We start from the raw sequence: 17,257 nt of genomic DNA on the forward strand, positions 1-17,257 counted from the left end.
CTAAAGTTCTATTAACTACCTCAGTTTGACCATTGGTTTGTGGATGACAAGTAATAGAAAATAACAACCGTGTTCTTAGTTTTTTTCCACAATATTTTCCAAAAGTAGCTAAGAAATTTAGAATCTCGATCTGAAACAATCAATTTAGGCATACCATGCAAACGTACAACTTTTCTAAAGAACAAATTAGCAGCATAAGATGCATCATTAGTTTTATGACAAGGTATAAAATGAGCCATCTTTGAAAACTGATCAATAACCACATAAATAGAATCTCTACCATTCTTAAACCAAGGCAATCCTATCACAAAATCCATAGAAATATCAGTCCAAGGATGCGTTGGAATAGGTAATGGTGTATACAAGCCATGCAGTTTAGTTGTAGACTTCGATTGCTTACAAGCAATGCATCTCTCACAAACACGTGTGACATCTCTCTTCATATGTGGCCAATAAAAAATGTTCATACAGCACTTCATAAGTCTTATTAATTCCAAATGCCCCATTAAACCACCACTATGCGCTTCTCAACCAACAATTCACGCAAAGAACACTTAGGCAAACATAGTTTGTTTTCACGAAAAATATAACCTTCATGCCTATAAAATTTATCAAATGCAGCGTGTTCACATGCTTCATAGACTCTCCCAAAGTCATCATCATCAATATATAAGCCCTTGATATGCTCAAAACCTAGACACTTTGCTTCTAAAATAGTTAGAATCGCATACCTTCGAAAGTGCATCGGCTACAACATTTTCCTTACCTTTCTTGTACTTGATCACATATGGAAAAGTCTCAATGAACTCTATCCATTTGGCATGTCTTTTATTCAACTTTTGCTGTCCTTTCAAGTACTTCAAGGTCTCATGGTCGGTGTGGATCACAAACTCTTTTGGCCATAAATAATGTTGCCAAGTCTCCAAAGCTCGCACTAAAGCATACATCTCCTTATCATAGGTAGGATAATTCAATGTTGCTCCACTCAGTTTTTCGTTGAAATAAGCTATGGGACACCCTCCTTGCATCAACACGGCTCCAATTCCTGTACCAGAAGCATCGCACTCTATCTCAAAAGTAGCACTGAAATTCGGCAAAGATAATAAAGGAGCATTAGTTAACTTATCTTTTAGCAGATTAAATGCTTTCTCTTGCTCTTCTCCCCACGTGAAACCCACTTGCTTCTTGATTACCTCAGTTAATGGTGCGGCAATAGTGCTAAAATTTCTCACAAATCGTCGATAAAAACTCGTCAATCCATGAAAGCTACGCACCTCTCCTATGGTCTTAGGCGTTGGCCATTCACTGATTGCTTTAACCTTTTCTTCATCAACCTGTATACCATTAGCACTAACAACAAATCCTAGAAATACTAATTTGTTGGTAACAAAAGAGCACTTCTTTAGATTAGCGTATAATTGCTCGGCCCTTAAAACCTGCAAGACAACTCGCACATGCTCAATATGGTCATCAGGACTTCGGCTATAAATTAAGATGTCATCGAAATAGACAACCACAAATTGACCAATAAAAGCACGCAAAACATGATTCATAAGTCGCATAAACGTGCTCGGTGCATTAGTTAATCCAAATGGCATTACTAACCACTCATATAATCCATACTTGGTCTTAAATGCAGTTTTCCATTCATCACCTTCTTTCATCCTAATTTGATGATAGCCACTTTTCAAATCGATCTTAGTGAAAACGCAAGAACCATGCAACTCATCCAACATGTCATCTAACCTAGGAATAGGATGTCGATACTTTACCGTAATATTATTGATTGCTCAGCAATCGACACGCATTCGCCAAGTTCCATCCTTCTTTGGCACTAACAAAACAGGGACGGCGCACGGGCTAAGATTCTCTCTCACATACCCCTGTTCCAATAGTTTGCTAACTTGCCACTGAAGTTCCTTTCTCTCCTCGGGATTGCTTCGATATGCGGGTCAATTAGGTAATGGCGCACCAGGAATCAAGTCAATTTGATGTTCTATGCCTCGAATCGGTGGTATCCCTACAGGAAGTTCATCAGGAAAGACATCTTCAAATTCCTGCAATAAAGATACAACAAGACTAGGCAAACTTGGGTCAAGATCGTTAGTAGAAAATAAAACCTCCTTGTACACAAGTACAAGCATTGGTCGATCTATAACTAAAGCTCTCCTCACTTCACTTGATTTTGCATAAAAATTATTTTGCCTCTTTTCTTTCCTCTCTTCTTTTCCCTCGGTTTTTACCACAATCTTTCTCTCGGCCTCCTTTTCCTTGGGTCTCGACACACCACGCAAGCCCTCGAATTTCTCACCTTTTCTCTCTCTCTCTCGGCTTCTCGTTGTAACTTTAGTTGATCTTGATACACCTCGCTAGGTGTCATTGGTACCAAGGTATAAGTCTTTTGATTCATCATCAATGAATAATGATTAGTATACCCATCATGATGTACCTTTCGATCATATTGCCATGGTCTTCCAAGTAAGATATGACCCGCTTGCATAGGTACAACATCACACTTTACCTCGTCCTTATATCTCCCTATCTCAAATGGAATTCGAACTTGCTTCGATACTTTCACCTCACCACTATCATTTAACCATTGAAGTCTATAAGGCCTAGGGTGCTTTGTTGTCTTCAAGCCCAACTTATCCACCATACTACAACTTGCCACATTCGCACAACTACCTCCATCAATTATCATACTATAGATCTTACCATTCACCACACACCTTGTATGAAACAAATTATCTCTTTGTTGGTGATGCTCCTCCTCCTTTACTTGCACACTCAGAGAACGCCTAACCACCAATAAGTCTCCTTTTATAGCCACTTCTCCATCACTACAATCCTCCAATGGTGGCATCTCATCATCATCTTCTTCCCTTTCACTTTCGGACTCAATAACACCATGTCCAGTCATGATCATCACCCTCCTATTAGGCATTGATTCGCCATATGACCCTGTCCAAACACTTAAAACATTTAATTTCACGAGTTCTAGTGTTAGGATTTTCGGTTTTACCGAGACCGGATTCGTTCCAACTTTACTGTCCCTCTCCTTCTCCTTTGAAGTTTCGGTTTTTGTGTTGTTTCCTCTCCAATTTGGCTTCTCATCTCTCTTCCAATTGATCTCCAATTCTGATTTGAACCTCCTCCACTCTTGTGATTTCGATCCAACTTCAATGCCGCTCAACTTTGATGGCTTTGTCCACCAATTCTTCCAATTCAACATAGTGTTGTAGCTCTACCACCCTTGCTATGTCTCGGTTCAAACCACTCAAAATCTTGACATTGTGGCCTCACGATCCTCCATCACATTAGCACGGATCATGGCAATCTCCATCTCCTTGTGATACTCTTCCATGCTCTTATTGCCTTGTGTGAGGTTTTGTAACTTTTGAAACAAATCTCGATGGTAATGACTTGGCACAAAACGCCTCCTCATCACCGCTTTCATCTCATCCCACATCTCTATCGGTCTTTCACCATTGCGCCTCCTACTAGTCACAAGTTGATCCCACCAAATTATAGCATAATCAGTAAATTCAACAGCTACAATTTTTACCTTTTGAGCTCAGAGTATCATTGGCAATCAAATACCATCTCCATGCGTTTCTCCCACTCTAGATACGCATCGGGATCATTCTTCCCTTGGAAGGAAGGAATCTTCATCTTGATGTTGCCAAGTTCATCATCTCCTCGGTGTCTAAACCTTCGGCTCCATTCCACCTTTCAAATTGAGCATCTCGATCATCCTCCATGTCGGCCTCATCATCATCATATTGCCGTTGCCTTCTATGTTGTGTTCTAGAGGCATCTCGCTGATGTTGCGGCCTTCCTCGGGGTATCTCTCGGTCACCATCAACCCTCATGTCATTCCTCATCATTCGGCCACTAAGCTCCTCCACTACGACCCTCAATTGCTGGATGCTTTCCACGAGTGCTTCATCCCTTCGTATGGAGTCAACCTCCCGTTGATTCACGCTTTCTTCGCACGACATATTTTAGACCTGCAAGTAAACGTTAGTTTAAAAAAAAATCCTCACCAATCGCTCCCTCACGTGTTTCTCTCGAGATATTTGTCACTCCTCTCATGTTTAACTCAAGTCTAGGCTTTTTCCACCCTCAATTAAGCTTACACACTCTTGCATTTTTCCTCTTGTATTCTCTTTTCACAAGCTCTTTATTGGACTCAAAACCTGTCTCTCAACCCCCTCACGACAATCAATCAAACTAATCAAACAAGATTAGATCACTATTGATTTTGTTTCAGCAAGTAATAATTTCAAACCAACAAGTACAACTTTCGAAATTCCAATTGAAACGCAAATCACTACTGATTTTGTTTCAATTTGGTCTATTAACAAACGAGTCGCCTTCTTGATTTTGTTTTTTTTTTTTTGTTCAGCTAATTTTTTTTTGCCGAATCTGTTTTTTTTTTTTCTTGCACACTTTTTTTTGTGCGTTTTCTTTCTCTTTCTTTTTTCTTCTTTTTTACTTTTTTTTTCTTTTTTTTGACCCAACTCGGATACAATTTAAGATGCTAGAAAAGAAAATTTAAAACTAACAGCAAACAACTACGTATGGAAGCACAAAAGCAATTGGATCCCTAAATTAAGTAGAACCGAAACCCTAAACCAATAAATCTCAAATTGCTGATTATCAACAGAAAATTAAAGATAAATAGACCTTGTAGAATCTGGCTCTGATACCAAACTGATGTGAATCGTTGCGGAATGATCATTCTACGAAGGCCCAAATGGTGCGAATTGCAAACCTCGACCTCCAATCAAACCTGTGATTGGCAACCTCGGTATGAACGTGACCTGTTGACGAACACGTGTCAGCCAACCAACGCTATAGACGCCACAAGCGAAAGAATTCGCTATCTTGCTCGATAAGTCGAATTGACCGCCACAAGAGAATCTTGATTAGGTCAAGTCCTCAAAAGAAAAGTAAAAAGAGAACCTCTCGATTCTTTTCCTCAAAAAATAAAATATATCTATCCCCAAAGAAAGTTGGTAAATCCTTTATATAGGCTGCCACACAACCCTAAAAACTAATGTGTCATATTCTAGAATATTCCTATTCTAGAATATTCTTAAACAAGAATATATATATCTAATGTGTCATATTCTAGAATATTCCTATTCTAGAATATTCTTAAACAAGAATATATATAAATTGACTTAGTCAATTATTTGGTGACAAGATAATTAAATTGCACCAAGATTTCCAAAATTCTTCAAGATTTGAATTTGATCCAAGGTCATCTTCACGCCAAAGATCACGAACCATGACGCCAACAGCTTGCCTGAATTGTTTGGCCCGCGCTCGAGTAATCGAACCAGTATGAATAGACAATGGGTCCCTAGCACCTCCTCCTCGATATGACTCGATGTCCACATCAATTTTGGTGGCCATAATTTGGATGCAAGTAGTAGTAGTTCAAATTCCAATACTGATACGGGTGGTAGTGAAGAAATAAATAAGCATAACGCTCAAGCTTGGAAGAAAATGTTTTTATACTCTAATGAACAAGGGTGCGATGACAACAAGTCCGAGCTTGATGAGTATCTTCAAGAAAAAAATGAAAAGGATCTTGGTCTTGACATTTTGATTTGGTGGAAGACTAATGGCTCAAAATATAAGATCATTTCCTTGATGGCTCGAGATATTTTGTCAATTCCTGTAACTACCGTTGCTTCAGAATTCACTTTTAGTACATCGGGTCGTGTGCTTGATGGCTTTCGGAGTTCTTTAACTCCAAAAGTAGTGGAAGCTTTGATTTGCACTGAAGATTGGTTGAGAGCTGTTCGTGTACCACTTGATGTTAAAGAGTGTATTGAGAACGCAGAACAATTTGAGTTGGGTAAGTAAGATTTATATCTTTATATATTGTAATTCTTTTTGTATATCTGATGAGTGAAAATTTTATTTAATCTCTTCCTCTTTTTTTCAAATATGGTTGGACTTAATGCGGAGATTATCGTCGATAAATAAAGTTGGTGGTGTTGCATTTGCAATGGATCCAACGGTTGAGAAGTCAAGCAAGGTTTTTTGTTGGCTTATTGATGAGTAACTTTGTTTGTCATAATTTTAATTCAAGCTCCTTTTATGTACATTGAATTTTTGAACTATGTTGTCAAAAAATTTATGAGCCTTTAGATGGGCAAAATGACATGCTTCATGGAGTATTATCGATATTAATTTTTTTTCTGTGTCTTTACTTAGGATTTTGATTGATTTTCATTCATGTCTTTGCAAGGTTTTGATGTGCCAAAGGAATCATAGGAAAAGATTGCAGAGTTCATACTATGGAGTAGATGAAAATTTGAGATCTTGTTGGCACTTTTGGTTTTTCATCTCTTTAGAAACTTCTTTGGAAACTTCTTATTAGTTTTGATTATGTATGTCCAAATTCTAGACAGTTGGCATTGGTATGTTTGCTAAGATGTGGGAAGTTACCGTGTAGTATATGTGTACGTTATAGTTTTTTTGGTAACGTGCGCGTACGTTATATTTTTTTTTGGTAACATGCGCGCACGTTATAGTTTTTTTTGGTAATGTGCACATACGTTATAGTTCAAATCTGAAAATAACAACAACAACAAAAAACCTGTTAGAACCTGGAACCGACCCTGGAACCTGTGACAGGGTAGGTTCCAAGTTTTCGGTTCTGACGGGTAGGTTCCAAGTTCCTCATTTTGAGGAACCTGTACCCGAGGGTAGGTTCCAGGTTCTAGACGGAACCAAACCGGAACCTGGAACCGCTCACCCATATCTGGGACATGTACCCAGTTCATTCCCAAATCCCTTTGCATATGCTATGCTAGCTCGTGTTGGTTGATCTCGCTGATTGGTTGAGGGATCAATGGTTTCCATTTTGTTGGGATATGATGGTTGTGGATGTAGGACTCAGAGGCATTGTGGGCTTTTTCCTGTCCCTCAAGCCCTTTAGGTATCACGATTCTTTTGCGATGGCACCTGCTCCATGCTTCCTCGATAACGTCAATCTCAAATGTGCATTCAAAACTTTGATGGGAAAAGGAGTAGAGGGACTCTCCTCTTGAAAGACGGCAGGATCTCCTGAAGGGCTCCATACTATCGTACCACCCTATATGGGAAATAGGAAATGGCACTGGTAAGGCCGAGCAATGGAATTGGATAGTGGCGCTTGAAAGCAAAGCGAGCTCTCTTTTCATGGAACCAACCGGCACACCATTGGAATGCCTCAAGAGCCGGGTCTCTTAGGAAATTTATCCAATTTAAACAGCTTTGGCTAGGAATATACGGTCCTAAAACCATAAATTTCTATAATGGATTTTCAAAATCATTCGTTTTAGACGATCGCATGAAGCATCGAAATTTGCTTAGGTGAGAAAAGAACCAGACTTGTAAAATTTCTGGGGAGACCCGCATGATTTTTTCTGTGTTTTCTTTAAAACGATTAAGGGACAAGAATGTTTCGGTTAAAATTATGTTGACATAATTTTGCCCCATTGAAATTTGATTAACTATCCATGCCATCTTTGGACTTATGACATTTCTTTGATTGGGGAAAATGATGAACCCGAAAAAAGCTAGGAGGAAAATCTCACTTTTTTGGCTCATGGGTTGATTTTCAAAACAGGCAGTCAAAAATGCTAGTGGGCAGGTATTATGGTTGTTTTCAAGAATTTTCCTCATAACATGGACTTCAATTCTTAAAAGTCATGCACCCAACGGGATAATGCATGTTGATGGCCTAACAAGCTTTTTCTCGAGAGACATTCCAGTGATGATGTTGTATTCTTCCAGAGTTAGGGTTAGCTCAAACCCACCAAACATAAAAGTAGTCATTTTCGGGCACTAAAAATGTGCCATGGCTTGTATGACTTCGGGACGAACAATGATTTGGATTAACGATAGAAGATGACCGACTTTGGCTTTCATGCGCTCCTGAGCATGTCGGTCCAATTGACCCCACCATCTTAAAAGCTTTGCTTTGGGAGCGGGAATAAACTAGATATCGTCTTCTCCCAAGGCATATAAACTGGGATTCGAAAAACCTACCCTAAATTGCCACGGGCCAATAAAAAATCGGTCTACCTACATGTTTATCGGGAGAAATCCAAGCGAAGTATCGGGAGAAATAGAGTTGCCACTAATCGGTCTACCCTAAACCTACCCTAAATTGCCACGGACCTATAAGTTAATTTTAAAACAGAGTTGCCACTAATCGGTTTGGGGTGGGTCGATTAGAAACCCAAGCGAAGTATCGGGAGAAATACTTGCTCTTACGCAACCAGAGAAATTAGGATCGGGGACTTGATTACACTAGTTAATCACTAATGCCCTTTCGATACCTACTCTTGTTTAATCCTTAAGGCCTTTTGAATTTTTGAGGGATTTTCCATGCATTTTTGGAAGAAAAATATTTTGTCATATTTTCTCATTTTTTGGACATAAAAAGCATTTTTAGATTTTTTTGTCTTTTTTGGAAAAATATAAATCTTTTTTGGTTTTTTTTTTGGGAAAACATGAGATATTTTTGATATTTTTGATATTTTGGAAAATAAATTATTTTTTATTTTTTAAAAAAAATATTATTTTAAAATAATATAAAACCGACCCGGGTCGAATTCCGGTTGGGACCGACCCAGTTGGCCGCCCAAGAACGCAGACGGGCCTGCAACGATTTTTTGCTTTTGTTTTTGTTTTTAAAAAAACAAGCCCGGTCCAAATAGATCTATTTTCTAAAAAGGGTCCGGCCCACGCATGAATGGCCAAAGCCGGCTGAAACCCCGGTGAGGTGCGCCCGACCCGGCTCTAACCCAATTTTTGGCCACCTAGGTCTCGCAAAACCTTACCCCATTTCGCGAACCACACTCGACCCAAGACGACCCGACCCAGCGGGGTTGCTGGCTTCTCCATCCATTTGCGGCGCGGTGGAGGGGTCAGGGGACATCACCTTGGGACAGCGGCGCAGACTTGACGACGATAGCAACATGGCGGACAGCACTGCGGAATCGACGGCGACGTAGCGGGTTTCCTCGCGGGGTTAAGGTTTCACGAAGGGACGATGGTGACGACGACAACAAAGGCGGGGGCGGCAAACGGGGTTTTGGGCAACGATGACAGCCCAAGTAGGGGGCGATACCTGTCTATGGAGAGGGCTCGACACGGCGGCGTGGAGAATGGTGATGGCAGGGAGCGGTGGTCAGGACGGGGCAACGACAACAGGCCCTCAACCTCTAGATTTGGTGCGGCTTAGGCGAATCGGTCACACGGAACGGCGTCGAAACGGTGGTGGAGCAGCGCTACGTCGGTGGCGGTGAGTCTTCTCCCTTCGGATCGGCCTTCCGCCCTCCAATTTCTCTCTCGCTTAGCCTCCACCCACTCGGATCTCTCCCCCTCGGGCTTGCTTGTCGTCGGCCTCCCCGGAGTCTCTTGGAGGGAGGTCGTTCGAGCTCACAACTCGAATTCTCTCGCGTGCTCCCTCTTTGATTTCCCCTGAAGCCTCTCAAGGGAAGATCTCCGAGTTCGCTGTGTCCTTCGACGGAGCTTGTGGCCTACTATTTATAGTCAAGGGGGCGGACGGTCGACGAAGCTTCGACTACCGGTCTTTGTGCACTGAACGGCCTTCGCCGGCTGAACTGATGTCTCATTCGCCGAGGTGGCTCTAGCTAGGTCGCCTTGCATTGAAAACGCGTCCACTCCATCATACGCTGCCGTCTCCCTCTCCATTCCGGCGTCATGTGCGTCTTCGTCTCCGGCGCGTGCTATTTATTCGGTTGGGGAAGAAGACAAAGGGGCAAAAAGGAGGGTTGGGCTAAGTCGCATGGGCTAGGCCATGGGGGCCCACGCGAGGGAAGGAAGAGGGGCTGGCGCAAAGGCCCAAATTTCAATGGCTGCTGTTTTTCTTTTCTATTTGTTTTTTTTTTTTTTTTGTTATTATTTATTATTCGAAAAAAAAGGAAAAAAAACAAAGAAATTAAGGCCTAATTAATAACCTAATCAAAATTTAGGCATCAACAGCCACGACGGGGTGAGACAATATCTTAGTGAGTTCACGCACTAAATCCCAATTATGAAGGAAATACGCCTAGAGGCAGTCTAACCACACAACAAATGAGACTCACCTCACCTCAGTTCCTTCCTACACATTAGTATGGTTCATATAACAGATATATGTAGTAATAACACTCAACAATTATTGCATATGGTGTGAGCATTACACACTCCTACATTGGTTAATGAAAAAGAAATGAAATGGGCTCATGTGGTCACCTAAATACCCTGGTGCATTTATGTGGGGTATTGGATCCGTCCTGATGCATTTATGTGGAACAATGCTTGATTAAGTTCAGATGACCCCAAGTCAACAGGATGCCATTCGTAGATGGATTTTGGAGTGAAACCCCTTATAGAAATACCGTCTTGATGCATTTAAGCAGAATGTTTCCATGCTCGAGGGGTAGGACGATGCTCGATAATGTCAGAAAACCGTGTACCTTCAAGTTGGCCATGGCCCTGAGTGGTCATAATAATCTGAATACATATATGTAAAATGTGAATGAGATTTATATGTGTTTAAGTATGGATAATTGCATGACATGGGCGCATGACCATAATACATTGTATGTTCTGATGTTTGATTGCCAAGTATGGAAATGGTTATGAGAATTGTTTATGTGTTTATTGATGACTTTGAGGAGTAGGATAACCATTCATGTTATGCAAAGCAAGGGCTTTGCTATTGATCTATAATCAATAGATAACTTGCACATTTAGGCTGATTCCAATGTGAACTACTTCCCTGCACGAGGATTAGAAAGTTCACTCATTGAGTTTCATCTCATTATTGTTTGTTAAATGTTTACAGGCACTAAGAATGATTGAGCCATTCCGTCATATCAAATTTAGACTTCCCATTGAGCATAGCAGAAAGTGATTGATTATCTTATTGAGGGGACTAATTCAACTTACACATGCTATGTCACGATCATTTGGGTTGACGAGAGACTCTCTAACTTGGTGGCTCACCATTTTATGGCATGGTATTTTTGGATAAGAGACTATGTCCATGGGCCCATTCATAGTCTTGATGAACCTCCAGCTGCAAGAGGATCAGAGGATATTAACTAGGATGCCATGGATGTGGACGTACCCTATCCCTTAGCAAGCTTGGAATAGTAAGGGGTACAACACTTTTTAGAGTCACTCTTATAGTACTAGATAGTACTAGAGGTGCTAGGCTTACCCTAGGACAATTGGAGTTGGTTGTAGCCGCACTTGATGGTTGTATATGATGAGGCGTAGTGTGTGTCGATGAAGCCTGTATGCCTAGGTTTGCTTGTGGATAGCTTGTAAGGTGCTATTATGTTATGGATGCATGTGTATATGTGTGTGTGTGTGTGTGTGTGTGTGTGTGTGTGGTTTGAACTATCTCTATTTGCTGATTGAGTGATTTGTTTACTTATGTATAAATAATGATATTACGAATGGATCCGCAACGCCTCTTGGGATGTTGCATTCAAATGGCCTAAGTGAATTGATGACATGGGGTGTTACGCATCCAGAGTGGGTGAGGGCATGATAGGGGTTTAATGATTTTTTTTTTCTTTCCTATATTGCCCTCATTGATTATTATGTGTTCCACCTTGCACTCAAAAATCATTGTTCATCTTCTTTAACCAACTATCTTTGTGCTCGTTGGTCACTAAGTCCTGCAAGTCGAGGTTCGATGTCGAAGTTGCATAGGTCAAAGGTCGACCCACCATCTTTTTAAAGCCCATCATCATCTATCCTCTACAGCCCTTCTTCCTAAGGTCGTGTGACCTTGGCATTGCCTCACCTGATGGCACACATTCTCCCCAGCCCTCACCTAGGTGGCGTCAACCATTAAAGGACCAAATCTAGGTTACCCTAAGGTTGCACAATGTTGGTGGCCTATCATCCGGTGTGGTGCCATCAATCTTAGGGTGTTGCAGAGTAGTCAACGTGAGAGAATTAGGGTTTTAACGGATTGGGGCTTTCGGATTAAGGATGCAGAGAAATGGTGGATGGGAGATAGATTTCCAATCAATCTCCCATTCCTCTCTTCAACAAAGACAACTGGTGCCCTTTATTTTTCTTTCATTTTGTTTTTTAATTTCAAATTGCTTTCCAGAAAACTACACCAAGAATCACCAACCAAACACCAATTGTTTTGAGCAAAGTACACTTGAGTCAAAGAGCTTTGGGGAAATGACTTTGCACTTTCCCATAGTGAACAAAAATGGGGCCTTTGAGTGAGGACTAATAGAATGGGGATAAATGGTTGAGCAAAGTGGACTCGAAATATAAAATATTTTCTTTATTGAAAATGGAGGGAAATTTGTTCAAAAATTTATAAACCTAATGTATATTTGTCAATTTAATCGTAAACTTTTCAATTTTGCCAATTGACTCTTAAACTTTTTCATGTTTTGTCAATTGAGTTTATGAGGCTAATTTTAGTCAAAAATCACTAACATAGATGCCAATCATCCTATGTGCATAGCTAGCACTGACATTGATAATTTTTAATAATATTTTAATATTTTTTATTTTATTAATTTTTATTTAATTTAATTTTTTTTCCCTTTTTTTCTTTTTTTTCCTTTTCTTATCTTCCCATTCGTTATTTTCTTATTGTGGCTAGTAAGGGTCACTAGGTGCTTACTAATAGTAGGCGAGGACTAAGATGCCTCCAATGGTCGCTAGAAAGAGGGTCACGGCCTCACCCAGAACTGAGCAAGGCTATTGTTGTCAATAGAAAGGTTAGCTACACCCCAAACTAGGCAAGGGAACCTCACCCACGGCCATAATGGCTTGGGCCAGGTTGGCCTGCCCAAATCACGATTTTCAGCAGTGTTGTGACCCGACCCCATTAGCCCTTCCCTCAGTGGGGGAAAGGGGAAAGGTCGGGCTTAGGGAGCATTGGACTATGGGAGCTTTCTCATGCTACATATCTCAAAAGACGTTATCACTTCATCTTTCAAAATTGACCAGGTGAGTTTGCTGGATCATGTTCATGAGCTCTTCCAAGCTCATACATTGCGTGAAAGTGGAAAGTGTTGTGATTCGTATTCACACGGATGATGCACCTTAAAAAAGGAGATCGGGTGTTACTATCGAATTTATGGGTATTGTTACTATGATAGCCCTCCTAATAGTACTCATCCATAAAGATGGCATCATTTCATCCTTTAGGATATTTCCACATTGGATTGGGACCACTTTGACTGTCAATTGGGAGTACTTCACTATGGGAGCTTTCTCATGGTAAGTATCTCAAAAGACGTCATCATTTCGTCTTTCAAAATTGACTAGGTGAGTTCGCTCAATCATGGTCATGAGCTCTCCCAAGCTCGTACATTGCGTGAAAGCAGAAAGTTTTGTGATTCGTATCCACACGGATGATGTACCTTAAAAAAGGAGATTGGGTGTCACTATTGAATTTAGGGGTGTTGTCACTATGGTAGCCCTCCCAATAGTACTCATCAATAAAGATTGCATCACTTCACCCAATCGACGGTCAAAATGGTCCTTTGATTTCGATTCAACTAGAGATTCTAGAGTTCGAGGACTTAGGTTACGCTAATATTTTCATTAGCACCATTTTGGTATCTAATGGTTTGTCGTGTTTCCTAATATGCCCATGCGTGTCTTTTTTCTTTTTGGGTCAATGTAGCTAATTAGGTGATCATGTGTGGATAGTCAATTTCATACTAATCTATTTCTATTAAAAGAAAAAAGAAAACAAACAACTGAAATTTAAAGATGATGTAGTAAATAAACACTTAAGAAAGTAGTTTAAAGAAAGCGATAAATCTAACATGCAATCCTAAAGAAAAATTAAAAAAGACAAAAAGAAACTTGTAACTTGTTGGGCATTTATACAACATGAGACAACTTAAAACATATATCGGGGAATCAAATTGGTACATAAACAAGGTCGGATTGAACATCAACCATCCATCGTCTTCATGTCTCAGGGGACCTCCATCTCCATGGACTTATCTTAAACCTAATCTAAAACTAAGACTAGGTACATACAATGATAAAGAAACAACCAACATCACAAAAACAGTCACAATCATGAAACAAACACAAACAATCAAGGAATTGAGACAATATGCAAAATTGATTAAAATTGACTTCAGGGTTGACCTTTGCAATTCATGTGACAATCCCTCTAAAGCATCTAACCCAATTCATTTTTTAAGGCTCATATCTATTGACCACCATTTGTGCTCTCGAGTGGCAACCAACGCTAATAAACCTCCCAAAACAAGTTTTAAGTGTATCCCAAAGGTATCCCGCAAGTTCATGCATTGTACATATGCACACATCTAAAAATCACATAAATAATAATAAAAAAAATAAACATGTAGGTAGACCCTCGGAACTTGGTTTTTAACCTATCAAACAATTTTAGTGAGCCAACACTAGATTACTTATTTAGTCGACAAGCGCCAAATGCAATCACGTGCCTTTGATGAAAGTAAAGACATCAAAGGCTAAAGGGTTCAAGTGATGCTCAAAAGCCATTAAAACAAATAATAATAAACAATGAGTTGTAAGAAAAGATGCTAATGACATGACAAAGTTGTGTCATGATTATGGAACACATTGAATCATCAAGACCAACTCAAATGCATCCTATGCACTCTGATTGAGCTTCACAAATGCCCTAAATATGTTCCAAACCTTAGACAACATCAATGAAAGGCCAAAAGCGTTGTTTGAAAATTTGGAATGAAAAACACAACATGAAGGTTTTGTGCATGAGCATCATTTGAACGAAGATTAAGTTCAAACCAAGTATATGAAATTTTCAATGGTTTCATGATATTCGAATGGTATAAAAGCAAAGCGAAGTGCTTTTTATTTTTCGAGAGTTTTTGTATGCAATGGTCAAAAAGTGAGGATTAAAACTCGTGAAGGCAAGTGATCTCAATTCAGCATACAAGATGCCCTAAGAAAATCTAGAAGAAAGTCACAGTAGAGAATCACAACAAAAATCATAGAACAGGGCAAATAAGATCAAAGCAATTGAAAAGGAACACATGGATTGTAATATTTGGGCTGGTCGGGCCCCAAAAAATAAAATAAGTTGAAGAGTCAATAAAGTAAAAAGGAGAGGGGAGGGGGGGATCGGCTAAAAAGCAGCTAAGAGATCCATCGACCGAAGAAGAAGAAGAAGAAGAAGAAGAAGAAGAAGAAGGGGGAAGAAAGGAAAGGGGTTTTGGCATGTGCATGCCACGGATGCCTCGCCAAGCCAACTCAACTTTATAACGCAGCACTCGGTAAGAGATTAGGCCCCTTATTTGTCCAATCGAAGTAATTTACGAGTTTAGGGCTCCAATTCGGAATTTTTGGAAAATAGAGTGGCGAAGTCCGATTTTGGAGTCGTTAAGCTGTGTATTTTTGTAGAAATGATATTTTAGGGTGTTGTGGAGCTGTGGGATTTTACGGATCGTGATTTGAACTTACGGTTTGCTCGAAACAAAATTTCAAAGTTTCCCGCGCGCAGTGAACAGTGTGCGTCCAGCAACTTTGGACCCTTATTTTGTTAGTTTTCGGTTTGATTTTGGGACGATCAAGTTGGGATTATTGTAGTATGTTAGAAGGGCTTTCTATTGATTATAAGTATGTTTGGAACGGGGATCGATAGAGAAAGTTATAGCAAAGTTATAGCATAACTAAGTTTTACGCTCAAGTGTCGCGTTATGAACGGCTTGAATAATTATTTTGAGTATGCGATTTATTAGCGCATAAGAATCGTTTTATTAACATTTAGGCATAATATAGCCATTTCGTGGTTGTCGTAACGTGTTACCTAAATTTAATGTTGATTCTCGCTTATTTGATAGGATCGAGAGATTGAAAGATCAAATAACACACATTATTTGATTTTGGGCTATCCCAAGGTGAGTAGTACTAATGTCTTCTTTGGTTTTGTAAAACTCATGCACTAAGGTAAGAGTAATCGACATATATTTGTGTAGGGAAGTGAGGACCTATTTGTTGTATAAAAATGGATATCATGCTTGGAAATTTTGAGTTATTGTGGGATGATTCACCAAACCTCTCTTGAAGGATTATGCATGATGTTTTGGTACAATTGATTTATGTGATTAGGTGATGACTATTGAAATATGATATGTGTTGTGCTAAGGAAATTAAATGTGTTGTGAACAGGTAAAGAGTTAAGTGCTACATGATAACGAAACTTCATGTGAGTCACCTCTAAGGCCTTGTAGTCAAGGGCTAAGTGCTACATGGCGACTCTAGGGCTTTACACTATTGACATGTATAGTAAAGGGCTAAGTGCTATACGATAACATAATTTCGTGAGAGCCACCCTTGGGGCATTGAGTTTGGATATTAAGCGTGTAATGAACCATCAATATGAGATAAGATGAGTCCGATTATTGAATCAAATTGGTCATGCTTGTTTTGTTATTATGGATGAATGAGAAATTTTGCCATTTGATATAGCTAGGTTGAGGTAACATATAACGCATTTTGTTCATGCAAGTAATTATATTTTTGTTTGATAATAATGAGTCATGTCTTGAGTTTTAAATATGTAATGTGGAAGTTTCATATGATTTTATGATATGTACTACTCACTGAGTTGTGGTTGCTCATTCCATTCATCTTCCATGTTTTCAGGTCTCATGGTTAGCAACTAGTAGGACGAGAGCATTGCAGGGAAATTTTTGGGAGTTCTATTTTTGGGTATGGTTTAAGGAAGTGGTGCACATAATCCTTGCTTGTAGTTGGACTGATTGAGTTCTAAATGTTTTTTTTTTTTTTTTGTGGATTATAGAAACTCCGATGTTACAACCAATATGTTAGTTTATCTTATATGTATATATGTATATATGTATATATGTATATATATATATATATATATATATATATATATATATATGATTTGAGATATATAAGTTGATACTAGGTTATTGGTTGTGTTTGAGGCTGCGTCCTTCGTGTGGAAGGACGGCCGTGTCATCTCCATTTTTTTTTTTTTGTAGTTTTAGGGTGTGACATGGATAATTGGTTACAAGCAAATTACACAACAATTCTCATTGAGAAATTTTTCCAAGGTGAGCTATGTAAGAATTTATAAAAATTCAAGAACGCATAGCATTATATCAGAAATGCAACAGGACAGCAAAAAATCATGGCATATTAATAGTGATAGTGATTTGACCTAGTAAACAAAGTCGGAAAAACA

This window comes from Eucalyptus grandis, chromosome 8 (genome assembly GCF_016545825.1).
Source record: "Eucalyptus grandis isolate ANBG69807.140 chromosome 8, ASM1654582v1, whole genome shotgun sequence".
NCBI lineage: Eukaryota > Viridiplantae > Streptophyta > Magnoliopsida > Myrtales > Myrtaceae > Eucalyptus > Eucalyptus grandis.